At 36.1% G+C, this 14,783-nt stretch overlaps 1 protein-coding gene across 11 annotated transcripts in view; it reads left to right on the top strand.

Moving 5' to 3' along the window:
- The window catches only part of CELF6 (CUGBP Elav-like family member 6), a 150,893-nt gene that overhangs the window by 108,493 nt on the left and 27,617 nt on the right, over nucleotides 1-14,783 (top strand). The gene's annotated exons all lie outside the window — the stretch shown is intronic.

The raw sequence follows: 14,783 nt of genomic DNA on the forward strand, positions 1-14,783 counted from the left end.
ACCAAGACACCCCTCAAAATGAGATCTTTCAGTGCACTGAAATTCCCAGATCTTCTTCATATATAGTCATATCTCCCCTGTTCTGTAATCTTTTCAATCCAAGGTTAAGACTGTTCATAAATTGTATATTACTAGATTCATCTAAACTATCTATCTAATCCCTTTATCTAAGAACAAGGACAAACATCATATATCCCTTTATCTAATCTACTACCTGTCTATAAATGCCCTTCCCAGATTTTTGTGACCCGGAATTTTACTAGAAATTTGACCAGTGTACCCTCTGTACCAATACCTCTGATGAGGTTTGTCTTTCATTCTCAAAGAAGACCATGTCATCAGGGAGGTGATGCCATGACATGTACATGAATTAGATTTGAGTAATGGGGGTGCTGTGCAAAGTCACCAGCCTCACTTTCTCCTCTAAGTCCAATGGCCAAATATGTATCAGGACAACTGAAGATGACTCTGGATTCAAGGCAATCAGGATTAAAGTAACCTGCCCAGGGTCACACAGCTAGTAAAGGGCAAGTGTCTGAGATCACCTTTGAACTCTGGTCTTCCTGACTCTGATATCAGTATTGACTAGAGACCAGGAAAGAGCCTTGAGGCACTCCACTGGAAAACTTCTCTCCCAATTGATCAATTTGCAAATCAACTTTATCATTCAATCAGCATCCTTCCACCTTAGCCATAAATAGAACAACAGATTTTGGGAGATATTCTATTGAAGTCCAGAAATATTTTGTCTATACTCTATTTTAATAACTTTGTTGAAAAGTATATCAGGTTAATCTGAAATGTTTTGTTCTTGATGAATCTATGTGAAGCAGTAAAAATTTTAAGTGCTTATACACCACCCCTTTTATAATCCACTTTAGGTCTTTGCCAGGAATTTATATATCAGGCTCACTAGTTTATAGTTATGAAATATTTACCCTCTTCCCCTTCATGAAAGTTGAAACAATGTTCATTAATCTCCAGTCCTGTGGCACCTCTCTTTCCCCACAGTCCTTGAAGATCTCAGCAATCACATTCCGCAGTTCTTTCAGAGCCCTGAAATGAAATAAGCAGTCTTGCAAGCATCTAGGTGATGTGATTCTGAATTCGGAATCAGAAAGAGCTGAATTCAAATCCAGCTTTGGGTACTGAATAGCTATATAACCACAAACAGGTTACCTAACTTCTGCTTGCCTCTATTTGAGAATCATAATAATACCCCTTTCTCAGGGTTGGTGTGAATTAATATTCATAAAGCATTCTACAAACTGTAAAGCATTATATAGATGCTAGTTATTATAATTATATGATTCATAAGGTTCCACTGACTTGCTCTCATTTAAGGAAGCTGGTTTCTCACCTGTGAGGTTTCAGCTTTCAGGCTAAGACTAACCAGGAAAGACTGAAGGGGTAGTTTCTTTATCTTTCTCCTGCTCAGTTAGAAGACTTTTCAAGGGCGGCTAGGTGGCGTAGTGGATAAAGCACCGGCCTTGGAGTCAGGAGTACCTGGGTTCAAATCCGGTCTCAGACACTTAATAATTACCTAGCTGTGTGGCCTTGGGCAAGCCACTTAACCCCATTTGCCTTGCAAACAAAACCTAAAAAAAAAAAAAAAAAAAAAAAAAGACTTTTCAATATACTTGGACTCCTCCCAATACCCAGAGCCAAGACTTCATGACTATATGGGTGACAGACTCAGTGCAGGCATAGCCTCATTCTTGAATTCAGTGAAAGGTTCCTTCTGGTTCTTTCAGCTTGGTCCTTGCTGACTTCACTCTTGGCTCAGGCCACTAGGGTTTCCCTGACTCTCTATTCCCAGTTTCATTTCTCTCAAGCTCTGAGCAGCAAACAAAAACCTGAATGCCTCAGTAGTCGTTTACATAGATCCATAAAGTTCCTTCTATAGGCATATATCTGGTCTACTTTTTTTTTTGAAGAATCTGGCATTTGGCATGGGAAGCTGGAATTACTTAGACATTCTGGTTTATCCCTCATATTAATCAACTAGGTGGTACAGTGGATAGAGTGCTATATTCTATGCCCTTCTCTACTCTCCACTCAAAAGCCTACCTTAGAAATCTACTAGATGGGCAGCTAGGTGGCATAGAGCACTGGCCCTGGGCAAGTCACTTAACCAGTTTCAACTTCAGTATCCTCAGCCATAAACAGGGATAACTAACACTTATCTCCTATTTCATCAATGAAATAATATATATGAAATGCTCTACAAACATTAAAGTGCTAGTCAATGGGAATTATTATTCCCATAGCCCTTCCCATTTTCTAGAGCTAGATCCACAAGTTCTACTTTGTACCCCCTGAATTTGTCCTATGACCCCTCTATCCTTCATCTCCTGATGCTGGGGTGGGGGGGTCTTAGGAAATGACTAATTCTTCTAATTCCATATCAGGTATTTTGGAGATTTGCAGATTTGTCTCAATCATCTTTCCTCCCTCCAACCCCCCTAAAAAAAATCATACATTAGCTCAAAAAACAACCTCTTTCTGATCTTATTTACTTTCTAAACCTAGGTTAACCTCTTCAGGGATTAAGGCAACTCTGTCTAGGGGAAGTCAGTAAATCTTATGTGTATCAAAAATTTACTCCTTCCAGCTTCAACTCAGGATTCTTATGTATGGGGACTAACATTCCTTTCCCTTTCATCTCTCTTGGTCTACATGCTCCCATTATCTCCTTCAACAGATTACCATCTTCTACTCTGATTTACCCACCCCAACTCACTCTAGCCCTGAGTGCTCTCTTTATCTGCTCCAACTGCTCCTCTCTGCCATAGTAGTGATGAGACCTTACTGGAGTTCTAGCATGGAGAGAAGAGGAAAGAATAGATAGGATTACTGGATTACAAATGTGGACCTGAGAGAGAACTCAGAGGTCACCTGACCCTAATCCAGGTTTACAGATGAGGGAATTTTGAAGGCCAAGATGGTTTAAGTCATTTGCACAAGTTCACAGAGATACTAAGCATCAGAAGCAGTCTGAGCCTGGGTCTGTTAATAAACAACCATTTCTCAAGCACATCCTCTATGTCAGTCAATGTACTAAGTACTAGAGATAGAAAGTAAGGCAGAAAGCATTGTCCTTGCCCTCAAGGATCTTACAATCTAATGAGAAACAACATGTAAATGATTACAACATATATATATATATATACAGAATAGATGAAAGGTAATTTCAGAGTGAAGTCCCAAATAGCAGGGAAAACCAAAAGCAAGTGTGCTCTTTCCATTGTACCACACTGCCTTTCAAAAGACAAGAAAGAAAAAAGAAGCGAAATGATTTAGGGAAACCATTCACAAGAAATTTCCTGGTACATCACTTCCAAGGACAGAATTAGCAGTAGGGTGAGAGTCAGAGTTAGGGAACTATTTAATGATATTGTTAGATTTAGGATTAACATAATGATTGTTGTTCCTCCTTCATTCAGGAAGAGGACCAATGGCATATAAGGATAACATCTAGTTAGTGAACTAAATTTAAGTGAGGCAGAGCTACCTAACATGTGAATGACCAAAATAACCTAATAATCCAGACAAATACCTGCCATGGACTGGAAGAAGAAACTGCCAGAACATAAACATAAGAACTTCAGAATAAGGACCCACAAAAAGCCATACCTCTGGAATGGATTCAGAAAATCTTGGAACTTGCCAAAAGTGCCTGAGGTCTAATTAGGTCAGCCAGGCTTGGGGATAGCACTCAAGTAACACCAAATCTTGCATCCTGTGGGGTTTTCCTTTTTATTTGTCTTTCCTGAGTTTTTGCTTCCTCTTAACATTTATAGATTGGTGTAAAGTTCAAGATGAAAAGGACTTTAGAAATCAATTGGTCCAGTCCCCCTCTCTCTCCACCTTTATAGATGAATAAACTAAGGTGAAATGAGCTGCCTATCCACAGCTCTATCAGCAACATTTAGGTGTGTCTACTATGAGCTGATAACAGTTCAGGATACAAAGACAAAAATGAAAAGTTGTTTCCCTGAAGAAGCTTACACTATGCTGGTGGATACAACATCCTCAAAGATAAGTAAATATATGCAAAAAAATAATACGAGAGAATTGGAACTAGGGTCATTTAAAAAAAAGTCTTCTGAAGGAAGTATCACCTAAGTTGAACCTTGAAAGGAGTGTCAGAGTTCCAAGAGGCAGATGGGAAGAGGGAGACATGAAAATGGGTCTAGAATGTACAGTGTATGAGGAAAAAAATATAGAGTCAAACTGTAAAGCTAGACAAGAGCCAAATTGTGAAGGACTTTAAATATCAAAATTGAGAGTTTATGTTTTATACTATAGGTAATTAGGAACCACTGAAGCTTCTTGAGAAAAGATGTTATGTTGAAGTTTGGTTTCAGGTTGTACAAAGTGATGAATCTACAGACTCAGTAACTCAGAGTTATGGGAGATTGATAAGTTTATTTATGCTTAAGCAAAGGTGTAGCTTCTCCAAGCAAGCTAAGTTCCAGAAAAGAACTAGTAACTTGTGACAAGATTAAACAGAATTTTTAAATGGAAAGGCAAGCAAGGGTATGAACTAGGAGAGATTGGGGAGGACTTAGGGAAGGATGCCTTCTGCACAAGCATGATTTACGAAATCACGTCAGAAATAATCAAGGATAGTTTGCTCATTATTTTGGATAACATTTTGTTATCTCAACATTGTTTACGTGCCTCAGTGGACCAGATGATTCTGGTCTCTATCTGGGGCACAACAACTTTGACATAAAGCTTGGGGATGTTTCCAGAATACAGAATATATAATTTGGGGAAGTTTTTGGTTTGTTTTTATTTTTTATCAGATATAGAGTATGTGAGATTGTCTCTATCTGCTCAAGGAGAGGCAGAAAAACAAGCTTTTCCAGAGATGTTAGAAAAACATAACATTCCTTTAAGTTACACAAGATAGACTTTTTTGTAGATAGAATGTCAGCTTAAAAAAGTACAAGTTTAACTATTTGCTTTCTTCCCAATATTTCCTCTTCATCAATTAGATAGCAGTTTGGCATCTGTAAAGAAATATTTTGGAGAAGAGAAAGGCAGATTGCAATAGACTAGAAGACAATGAAGAATTGAGGATGACTTTAAGGTTCTGATCCTAAGTGAAGAGAAGAATGGCTGGGCCCTCAATAGAAATAAAAAAGTTAGAAGGAGAGTTGAGCGTGGGAGAAAGTAATAAGTTTGGGACATGCTGAGTTTGAAATGCCTTAGAAATGTTCAGTTTGAAACATTCAATAAGCAGATAAAATATAAACTGGAATTCAGAAGAGAAATATGGGATGGATATATAAATCTGGGAGTCATAGAAATGATAGTTGAACCTCTTGGCACTGATGAGATTACCAAGAGATAGAATATAAGAAAGAAGAGAGCCTAGAACACTGTTGTTCATCTTTTATTCACTGACAAATGGGTCTTAGAGGAAAGGAGAATAAAATGAATGATAACAAATAGAGATGTGGACTTGGAGTCAGGAAAAACTGAAGTTGAATCCTTACTCAAATACGTCTTAGCTATAGGTCCCTCAATAAGTTCCTTAACATCTCTCAGCCTCAATTTCTTCATCTATAAAAGAGTAACACCACAAAGAGTTGCTGTGACAATCAAAGGAGACCTTCAACCACTTCCTCAAATGACATTGAAATTTAGCTCCCCCAACATTAAAAAAAATCTCTAGGCAAGAAAAAATAAAATATATCTGAGAGGAAATGAGTAAATTGAAGAAGAAAATGACATAGTAAAAAGAAGTCTGCACTATAGAAAAAAAGAAGGGATTATATTAAAGGAGAAAAACAGGTCATAATATCACCCATAGCATCTCAAGTTATACCACAGAATAAGCTTCTGTAGATGAAAGATACCCAAAAGGAAATGAAAGAAAGTATGAATTTCAGCTCCCACGAACTTGGGAAGGGATAATGAAAAAAAACTAATGAAAATAGAAAGCAATACAGAAGGAGTAAAAACATTGGAGGCAACAGGGGAAAAATGGGGGAGGGAGGGAATCAAATTATTGGAACTTTGACAATAGATATTGAAAATTAAGTAAAAATAATACCAAGACATAATAAAATAGAAAAGCAACTGATAATAATGCCTAGTGGTTAAAAAAACTGATTTTGAGGACTGAACTAAAAGATCAAACTTGGGAATAATTGGTAATTTAGAAAATATCAAAATGGGAAATAATGTAGAAGCTATATTCAAAGAAATTGAGAGAGGGGGATTCTAGAATTAACTAAAACAAACAGTAGCACATAGTTATACAATAATTTAAAATGCTTGGTAAACTGAATTCAATGGATCCCAAGAGTCCACAATTGAAAGATCTTTAAAGTCAGAGGTGGAGCAGTTGGAGTCAGAAAGTTTCTACCTTCTAGTTTTTCCATTCTTCTCTTCTCCCTTAAGAAAATAACTGCTCTAGAATAGGAGAAATTGAAAATACTTTTTACAGGTTACATTAAAAGTAGCATTTTAGCATAATTTTAAGGAGCCAAGATTTGACAACTGATAATCAATTAAAATAAATAATCAGCCTCTGTAATGGTGACAGTCACATCAGGCATCAAAGAGAAACCTGAATGACAATTTCTAAACTCACTGAGACTTCATGATTATTGACTCCACTTTCTCCATCTCACTGTCTACACCTTTACTCCTACTTTCAAGTTGGAATAGAAGACCACTGAGGTCCCTTCCAATTCTTAAATCCAAAGAATGGGTAAAAATAAGAATATGGATGCACAGTGCCACAAGCATTAAGCACCTACTATTTGCAAGATATTTGTCAAATAAAGTTAAAATCAAATCAGAAAACATTGAGAGGTAGACAAGAATATTATATCATGGCAAAAGGAAGAGTAAAAAGTAAAAACTTCATCTAAATATTAAATTTATAGGTCCCAAAGAGAACAAAAGTTATACTTATAGAAGTTTATAGCAATACAGGGAGTAATTTAAAAAAACTTCAGAATACTAGGTAATCTCATTACCAACCATTATCAAAATAAGGTCAGTTAACCAAAAAGAGAAACAATAAAGAAATCAAAGATTAGTAGAATTTGCTAAACAAGGTCAGAGAATATAATTTTTGCCCTAAGTATAGAAGGATTTGAAATAAAAGTCAGTAATATGCTTGAGCAAAAAATAGCACTTGGTAATTGAAAAAGGAAGAAATTATGCCCATTGCATTTTCAGACCAAAATGGAAATTTTTAAATTAAAATTAGAATTTAAGTTATACATAAATTACAAAATATGATTAAGATGTATGCAAATAAAGGCACAATTAATTTAATAAAATTAAAAAGGAAATATGAAAAGATAATAGCATTTTGAATTCTGAATTCAATTTCTAAATTTTTTTCTGAATAATGATTTTCAGTGTCAAAACATTAAGTATTTTTGTCTGTTTTTTTTATTTCATTGGTATAGGAAGTTCCTAGTATAGAAAAATCCCTCCATTGATAGAAATCTACAACTTTTTTGTTTTGTTCTTAAGAGAGTTACTTTGAGGCACTGAGAAATTATCTATAGTTATAATATTATTAATTTTAACTTATTTAATTCTTAATTTTATTTTATTAATAACTAATATTTATGTAGTGATTTGTGACTTGCAAAGTATCATATATATATCATTGATATGTGTAATAAGTGCTACAATTATATTCATTTTACAGTAAGCAAATAGATTGAGAGAAGTACAGTAACTTGTTCAGGGTCATATAGCTAGTATGTATCAGGAGGGTCCTGATGTAGCAAGTCTTGATGATTCCTAGAATAACAACTTTATCCACTATGTTATGGGTATTCTGCCTTACATTAATAACCAAGGCACGCATGTATCAAGATAATGTTAGAAACATTACCAACAAAAATTAAATAAAATCTTATCTGCAGGCACAGTCTATGCAAAAGAACAGGACAGTTGAATACAGTAAAAATGTCAATATCCCTAAAATTAGTTTATTGATTTAGCACATTGCCAATCAAAATTCCAATGGCTTACTTTATAAAACTTGAAAAATGATAATGAAATCCATATCAAAAGCAAAGAAGCAAATATATCAAGGGGTAATTTGACCCCACAAGAAGAAATTTGTCTAATCTTACTTTTAAACATAATAAAAATTATAATTATCACAGTCATCTGGCATTCAACAACAACCAGAAAAACTAGTGAATGGTGATCCCAGAAAGAGATTTAGTTAAATAAAAATTAAACATTTGGTGTATCTGTGAAAAAGAAATCATTATAATAAATACTAGAAAAACTAGTTAGAAATATGGTGAAAAGTAATTAGTTGTATATAACAGAATACAATAACATTATTTATTCAAAAATTAAGCATTTTTAAAGGTTAAAAGTGTATGAAATAACATTTGTCTTACCTATAGAGGGAAGATAATAACAAATTATCTTTCAAAGATATTTTAAAAATCACTGAGAAGAATCATTGGAAAAGTATTTTTAAATGAACTCAATCAATCAACTAATTGTGCAACAACAAAAAAATAATCAAGATAAACAAAAGTAATTGATTAAGGCAAAACCTGTGAGGCAAATATATTCATTACTTATTTATATGTATCCTGAGATTCACAAGGAAATTATTCAAATTTTCAAGGAAACTATATAAATCTATAATGGCAATCCCTGTCTCCAAAGGACATGAATGAGCGATTTACAAATGAGGAAACACAAATGATAAATAATCAATTGAAATATGTTCAACCTCACTAATCATCAAAGAAAGATTATTTTATCCATGGTACTACTTTTGACTCAGTTCTTTATCCCTCAATAAAAGGAGCCTGATTACTCCTTCCCTACACATGTGATTAAAAAGAATTATTTGGGGAGCAGCTAGGGGTCCAGTGGATAAAGCACTGGTCCTAGAGTCAGGAGGACCTGAGTTCAAATCTGTCCTCAGACACTTAATAATTGCCTAGCTGTAAGACCTTGGGCAAGTCACTCTTAACCCCATTGCCTTAAAAAAAATAAAATTTTAAAGGAAAGAATTATTTGTTTAAAGAAAAATTATAGCTGTACTTTTTAATGGAGGGAAACTTAGCCAATAGTCAAGGATTAGCCGAACAACATCTAAGCAATGGAACACTAGACCATTTAACTTCATATACAGAGTATCCCAAAAGCTATTAAAGGTGAAAATGCACTGAGATTTTTGGGACATCCTGAATATAATGAATATTTTTAAAAAATTCAAAGACTTCGAAGAAATCATATAAATCAAAGAAAAAAATCCCTAGAAGATTGATGTGCACATTAACTTTATTTAAAGTAATTTATATGTGTCTACATGCTATTTGGGAAAAAATAATAAAGGTCAGTCAATCAACCAACATTTAGTAAACATTGACTATGTGTCAAACACTAGGCTAAGTGCTAAATGATACAAAAGAAGGCAAAAGCTAGTTTAAGGGAGGAGACAACATGCAATCAACTATGTTAAAAACTGGATATATACACAAGAAAAACTGGGGATAGTCGCAGAGGAAAAAGCCTAATGAAAAGACTTTTTGTAGAAGGTAGGACTTGTAGGGGAGTTAGGAAGAAGAGATGAAAAAGAGGGAGAGAGTTCCAGGCATGGAGAACAATCAGTGAAAAGGTTCAATCAGAAAATAGAGTGTCACATATAAGGGATAGCAGGAGACCAATGTCATTACTTCACAGAATATATAATAGTAAAAAGTCAAGGCTAACACCTAGATTACAAGCTTGAGTGACGGGAAAATAGTCATGCCACTCTTCATGTTTGGGAAATTTGAAAAGGAAGAAGATGGAGAGAATGATGAGACCTGCTGTGGATATGTTAACGTCAAGATATCTATAGAGCATCCAGTTTGAGTTGTCCAGGAGGCAGCTGGGGATGTCAGTTTGGAATTCAGGAAAGAGATGAAGATTGGATAAATAAATCTCAAAATCATCTGCATAGAAATGATAATTGGATCAATGGAAGTTGATGGCTCATCACAGCAGAGAGAGAGAGAGAGAGAGAGAGAGAGAGAGAAGAAAAGGAATTAGAACAGAACCTTGGGAGACAGCCACAGTTAATATCAAAAAACTAGAAAATCTAGCAAAGGTAATGGAGTGTTCTGATAGGTAAAAGGAGAACCAAGAGAGAGAGTAAAGTCATAAAAACCTATAGAGAAGAAAGTATCAAAGAGAAGAGGATGACAATAATTTCAAAGGCTGCAGAGAGGTAAAAAAAAATGATGCTGAGATTTAGATAACAGTTTCTGTTGAATAAAACCAGAATACAGAGAGTTAAATAGAGAATAAGAGAAAAAGAAGTGGAAATATCAATTGCAGATTGCCTTCTAGAACAGATTAACCAAAAAAGAGAGAAAAGTTATAAGATGATAGCTAGCAGGGATGGATGAATCAGGTAAAGGATCATTTTTTTTAATGTAGGAGAGACATGATCATTTTTGTAGGTTGTTGGAAAGTAGTCAATAAATCAATATTAAAGATAAAGAAAATAGAGGGGAAGCTAGACAAGACAGGAGGAAATTGTATCACTTCTGTATGTAGAGGGTTTGCCTTTGCAAGGTAAATGCCCAGCCCTCCCTGTAAGACAGAGATGAAGAAGGAGATGATAGTAGAAGTCATCTGGGTAATAATGTGAAATGAGAAGAAGAAAAGGAAGAACTTCCATTAATGATCTCAATTTTTTTCAGTGAAATATGAAGGAAAGCTCTCAGTTGAAAGAATGGTTAGAAGTAGAGCTGTGAGAGGGATGGAAAAGGATGAAAAAAATTGGGAAAACTGCATAGTGAATTGAATGCTAAGTCAATTAAGGAGATATAAAAGTATTACTCTGCAGCAATGAGAGCCCAGTTGAGATTTTATAATTTAAATTTGTAGAATACTCAGCACAGTTTCTCAGCACAGTCCATCTTCATTTAGCAGTGTGTGAATAGAAGGGAAGGTAACAGATGGTAGGAGAAATTCAGGTATGAGGCTTAACAGGGCAAGATAAGGGATTAAGGGAACAAGGGATTAAGGGAACAAGGGACCCAAAAGTACAGTTGAATTTGTCTACCATGTGATCAATATAAGAAATAGCCTGGGAAAGAACTGAGGGGTTAAGAGATTAGGGGTCATGGGAGAACAATGAACAAGTTTTAGGGGTTGTAAAGCAAAGATGGAGGTAGAATGACATCGTAATCAGATAAAGAAATTTCAGAGCTCCTAAACATAGAAGTAGTGTATCTAATGGATGATGTCAAGATCAAAATTATAACTTTCTCTGTGTGGTGAAGGCCTAGGATTTAGGGTGTTTGAGAGAATAGCTATGTATATTGAACTTCCCTAGTATGAAGGCAGGAATAGAGCTGGAAGAGGAACATTTGTGAGCCAGGCATCATCTTAATCAGGAAGGAAGGAAAATGAATTGGAGAATGGTGGACAGCCATCAGAATCTTGTTTGGGTGACAAAAATGGAAAAGAAGTTACCGAGTGAGTGATGATGATAGAAATTCTAGAAGTGGCAACAGGGAGCAAGAAGAATTCCAATTCTCCCATCATAACCAGTGGGAGACTGGGGGTGGGGTGGGGTAGGGAGTGATATATAAAATAAAATAAAACCAGTGCTGGAAAGGGTGTCCAGGGAATCTGTGTCAACAGCAAGGAACCAGAACTTAAGGGAGTGCAAAAGGTTAAAAGAAGAGGGAAAGGGAAAGATTTCAGATGAAAGCTCATTTATTACCTAAGAAGCAGGTATTCCATTAAGCAAGAAACAGCTAAGTCATTATTGTTTTTAACATACATTTTGGTATAACTTCATTCAATGTTTAATTAGGTTCATGATAAAAATTTATAAAGAAAAAAGTGGCAAGTCATATGGCTGCCCTCCTTCCTTCAGATTCTGATTCTGTTACACTGGGCACATTTAATTGCCAACCTTTAGAAGAGGAATAACATCCAAAGTAAGAATGTACCGGAAGAAGTATAATGTCCAAAACAAGTTCCACTGTACTCTGACCACATATGAATGCTGGATTCAGTTATAAGAGGGATGTAGATAAGTTGTGTTTTCTAGAAAAAGGTGATCAGGATCTTCTTCAAATATCAGGAAAATAGACATTGAATTAGACATATTTTCTTGACTGAGAAGGGCAGAATTAGTTGAAAATTTTAGGAAAACAGATGTTGGTCCACTATAAAGAAGAGCTTCCTAACAGTTAAAGTTTTCCAATAGTGTAATAGATCGTCTTGAAAAGTTATGATCTTGGGGCTGCTAGTTGGCGCAGTGGATAGAGCACCGGCCCTGGAGTCAGGAGTACCTGGGTTCAAATCTGGCTTCAGACACTTAATAATTACCTTGCTGTGTGGCCTTGGGCAAGCCACTTAACCCCATTTGCCTTGCAAAAAAAAAAAAACTTAAAAAAAAAGTTATGATCTCCCCATCCTGGAAGTATTCAGGTCAGCTGACCTTTGAGGTCCCTTCTAATTCTCAAACTCTATATTTCCTCTGCAATGTGACAGTTGTTCAGTTGGAGCTGTCCTGCAATGTCCCAAAATCCTCATCATTTTGTTTCTCTGAGTTCTCCCACTTCATCCATCCTCTCAGAAGGAACACAACCTGCTTCTTCTCTCTGAAGGCCAAGAGCTCCTTGTACTACAGCAAATGTATTAAGTCTGTCTCAGAGGCAGACAGCTCCTGCTGTCTGTCTGTGGATTAAAGGAATGATCACAATGAGACTGTCACAGTTCAGAAACTCAATTTCATTAGTTCACCCAAAAGCCACGAGACACTTAGGAATTGATTTGTGCTAGGCAAGTTCACTGTAAACATATTTGTAAGCCAGAAAGTCAATTTATTAATTTATAATGGGGAGATTACCTTTCCTGTGGCCAAAATCCTTGTGTTTATGGTCTGGGGTACTATCTTTCCTGGATCAAAGTACTGGGGAAGCAGACACATGGATCAGAGCCTGGATTCAAGCTCTCACCTGGATTCAAGGCTCTTACCTTCCCCTTCAACTTTAGAAGAATCACTTCATTCATTCATTCAGTAGGCATTAAGTATCTACTTTGTTCTAGGCAATGGAGTCAGGAGTACCTGAATTCAAATCCAGCCTCAGATACTTAATAATTATCTAGCTGTGTGGCCTTGGGCAAGCCACTTTAACCCCATTGCCTTGCAAAATATCTTTAAAAAAAAAAAGCTATGGGAGAGCCTGTCATATACACAAAGAAGTCAGATAAGGAAATACAAACTATATGTGAAGTAATTACAGAGATGGGCAGAGGGCTCTTAAAAATGGAGAGGGAATTCAGAGAAAGAGGAGAAAGTGAGAAATGCCTCCAAGGAGAGGTGGCCCTTGAGATGATCCTAGAAAAAAAAAAGCTATAGATTCCAGGAAATAAGTGTTAAAAAGAAGAGTCTTCTGAGCTTGGGGGCAGCCTGTCCAAAGGCTCGGAGATAAGAGATGGAATGTTGGGTGTGAGAATTTGCAAGTAGACTGATTTTAGTTGAACCTCAATGGGTGGTATTTCATAAAGAAGAACACTGTACAGTAAGCCTGGAAAGGTAGACTGTTTACAAAAGGTTTTAAATGCCAAAAGAGTTTGTCTTTTTTCCTAAAGACAATAGGAGCCACTGTAACTTCTAGAGCAGGGAAGTGATGAGGTATAATGTCTTGAAGCCTCAGTTTCTTCATCTGTAAAATGAGGGCAGCAGTATCCATATTACATATCCAACAGGATTGTGAAATAAACATTCTATAGACCATAAATCTATGTGTGTGTGTATGTATATATATATATATATATGTATATATATACATATATATGTGTATGTGTGTGTGTATGTGTGTGTATGTATATGTATTTATAATTTATGGGAGCCTTATCATCAGATTGGCTGCAAGAGTCAAGTCAAAGTAAATTTAAATCCATCCTTATCTCAAAGAATGTTTTATCCAGGATATGGGTGAGGGACTAAATCAAGTCTTTTGATTTCCAAGCTAAGTCTCCAAGCTGATCTCATTCTTCTCTGAACTCTGGTCCAAACATTGGACATTTAAAAGAGGCTGTCTTGCATCATTTTATCTCATGTGTAAGTCTTGTCCCTCTAATTATACCGGGAACTCCTGGAGGTGCCCCATCTCCCCAGTAGCACCCAGAAATAGACTCATTCAGCATACCCTAGGTGTTCAGTTTAAATGATGGCAGTGATGGCAGTGTCTGCCAATTGTCTTTCCCCAGACAGAGGTAGGAAAAACACCTAGGACATAGGAGGTCGAACATTTCTCCGTTCCACCTCAACTTACACAAATGTTCCTATTCCTCCAAGGTCTGGGACTGACTCTTCCTAATCTAAGGAGGAAAGGCTAAGTGCTTCCATCACTTCTTTGTCTGAGAATCTCAAAGTTATAGGCAGCTTATGCCAGATGAGATGGCATGGACTCCATCCAACTCATATCCCAACTTATCCCAAAATCTTCTCCAGCTAGTGGAATCAAACACTCAGGCTGAGGGTCATTATGTGAGACTGGAGCTAAGGCCTATAGGGTAGGAAGTTAAAGCAGTTGGAGGTGGTCAAAATTCAAGTCAATAACATTAGTTCCTACCACCTCACCTCTGAAGTTAAGATTAATAAAAGGACGGATGCTAACTGTGCAGAGATGGAAAATTGTATGTGAAGAACCACAAGTAGGCCAGTTACTGTGCTGTTAGCCTAGAAAAGTAGGCTGTAGACAGACAATAAAGACTTTAAATGCCAAAGGAATCAGAATTTC

The sequence above is a fragment of the Macrotis lagotis genome, chromosome 4 (genome assembly GCF_037893015.1).
Source record: "Macrotis lagotis isolate mMagLag1 chromosome 4, bilby.v1.9.chrom.fasta, whole genome shotgun sequence".
Taxonomy (NCBI): Eukaryota; Metazoa; Chordata; class Mammalia; order Peramelemorphia; family Peramelidae; genus Macrotis; species Macrotis lagotis.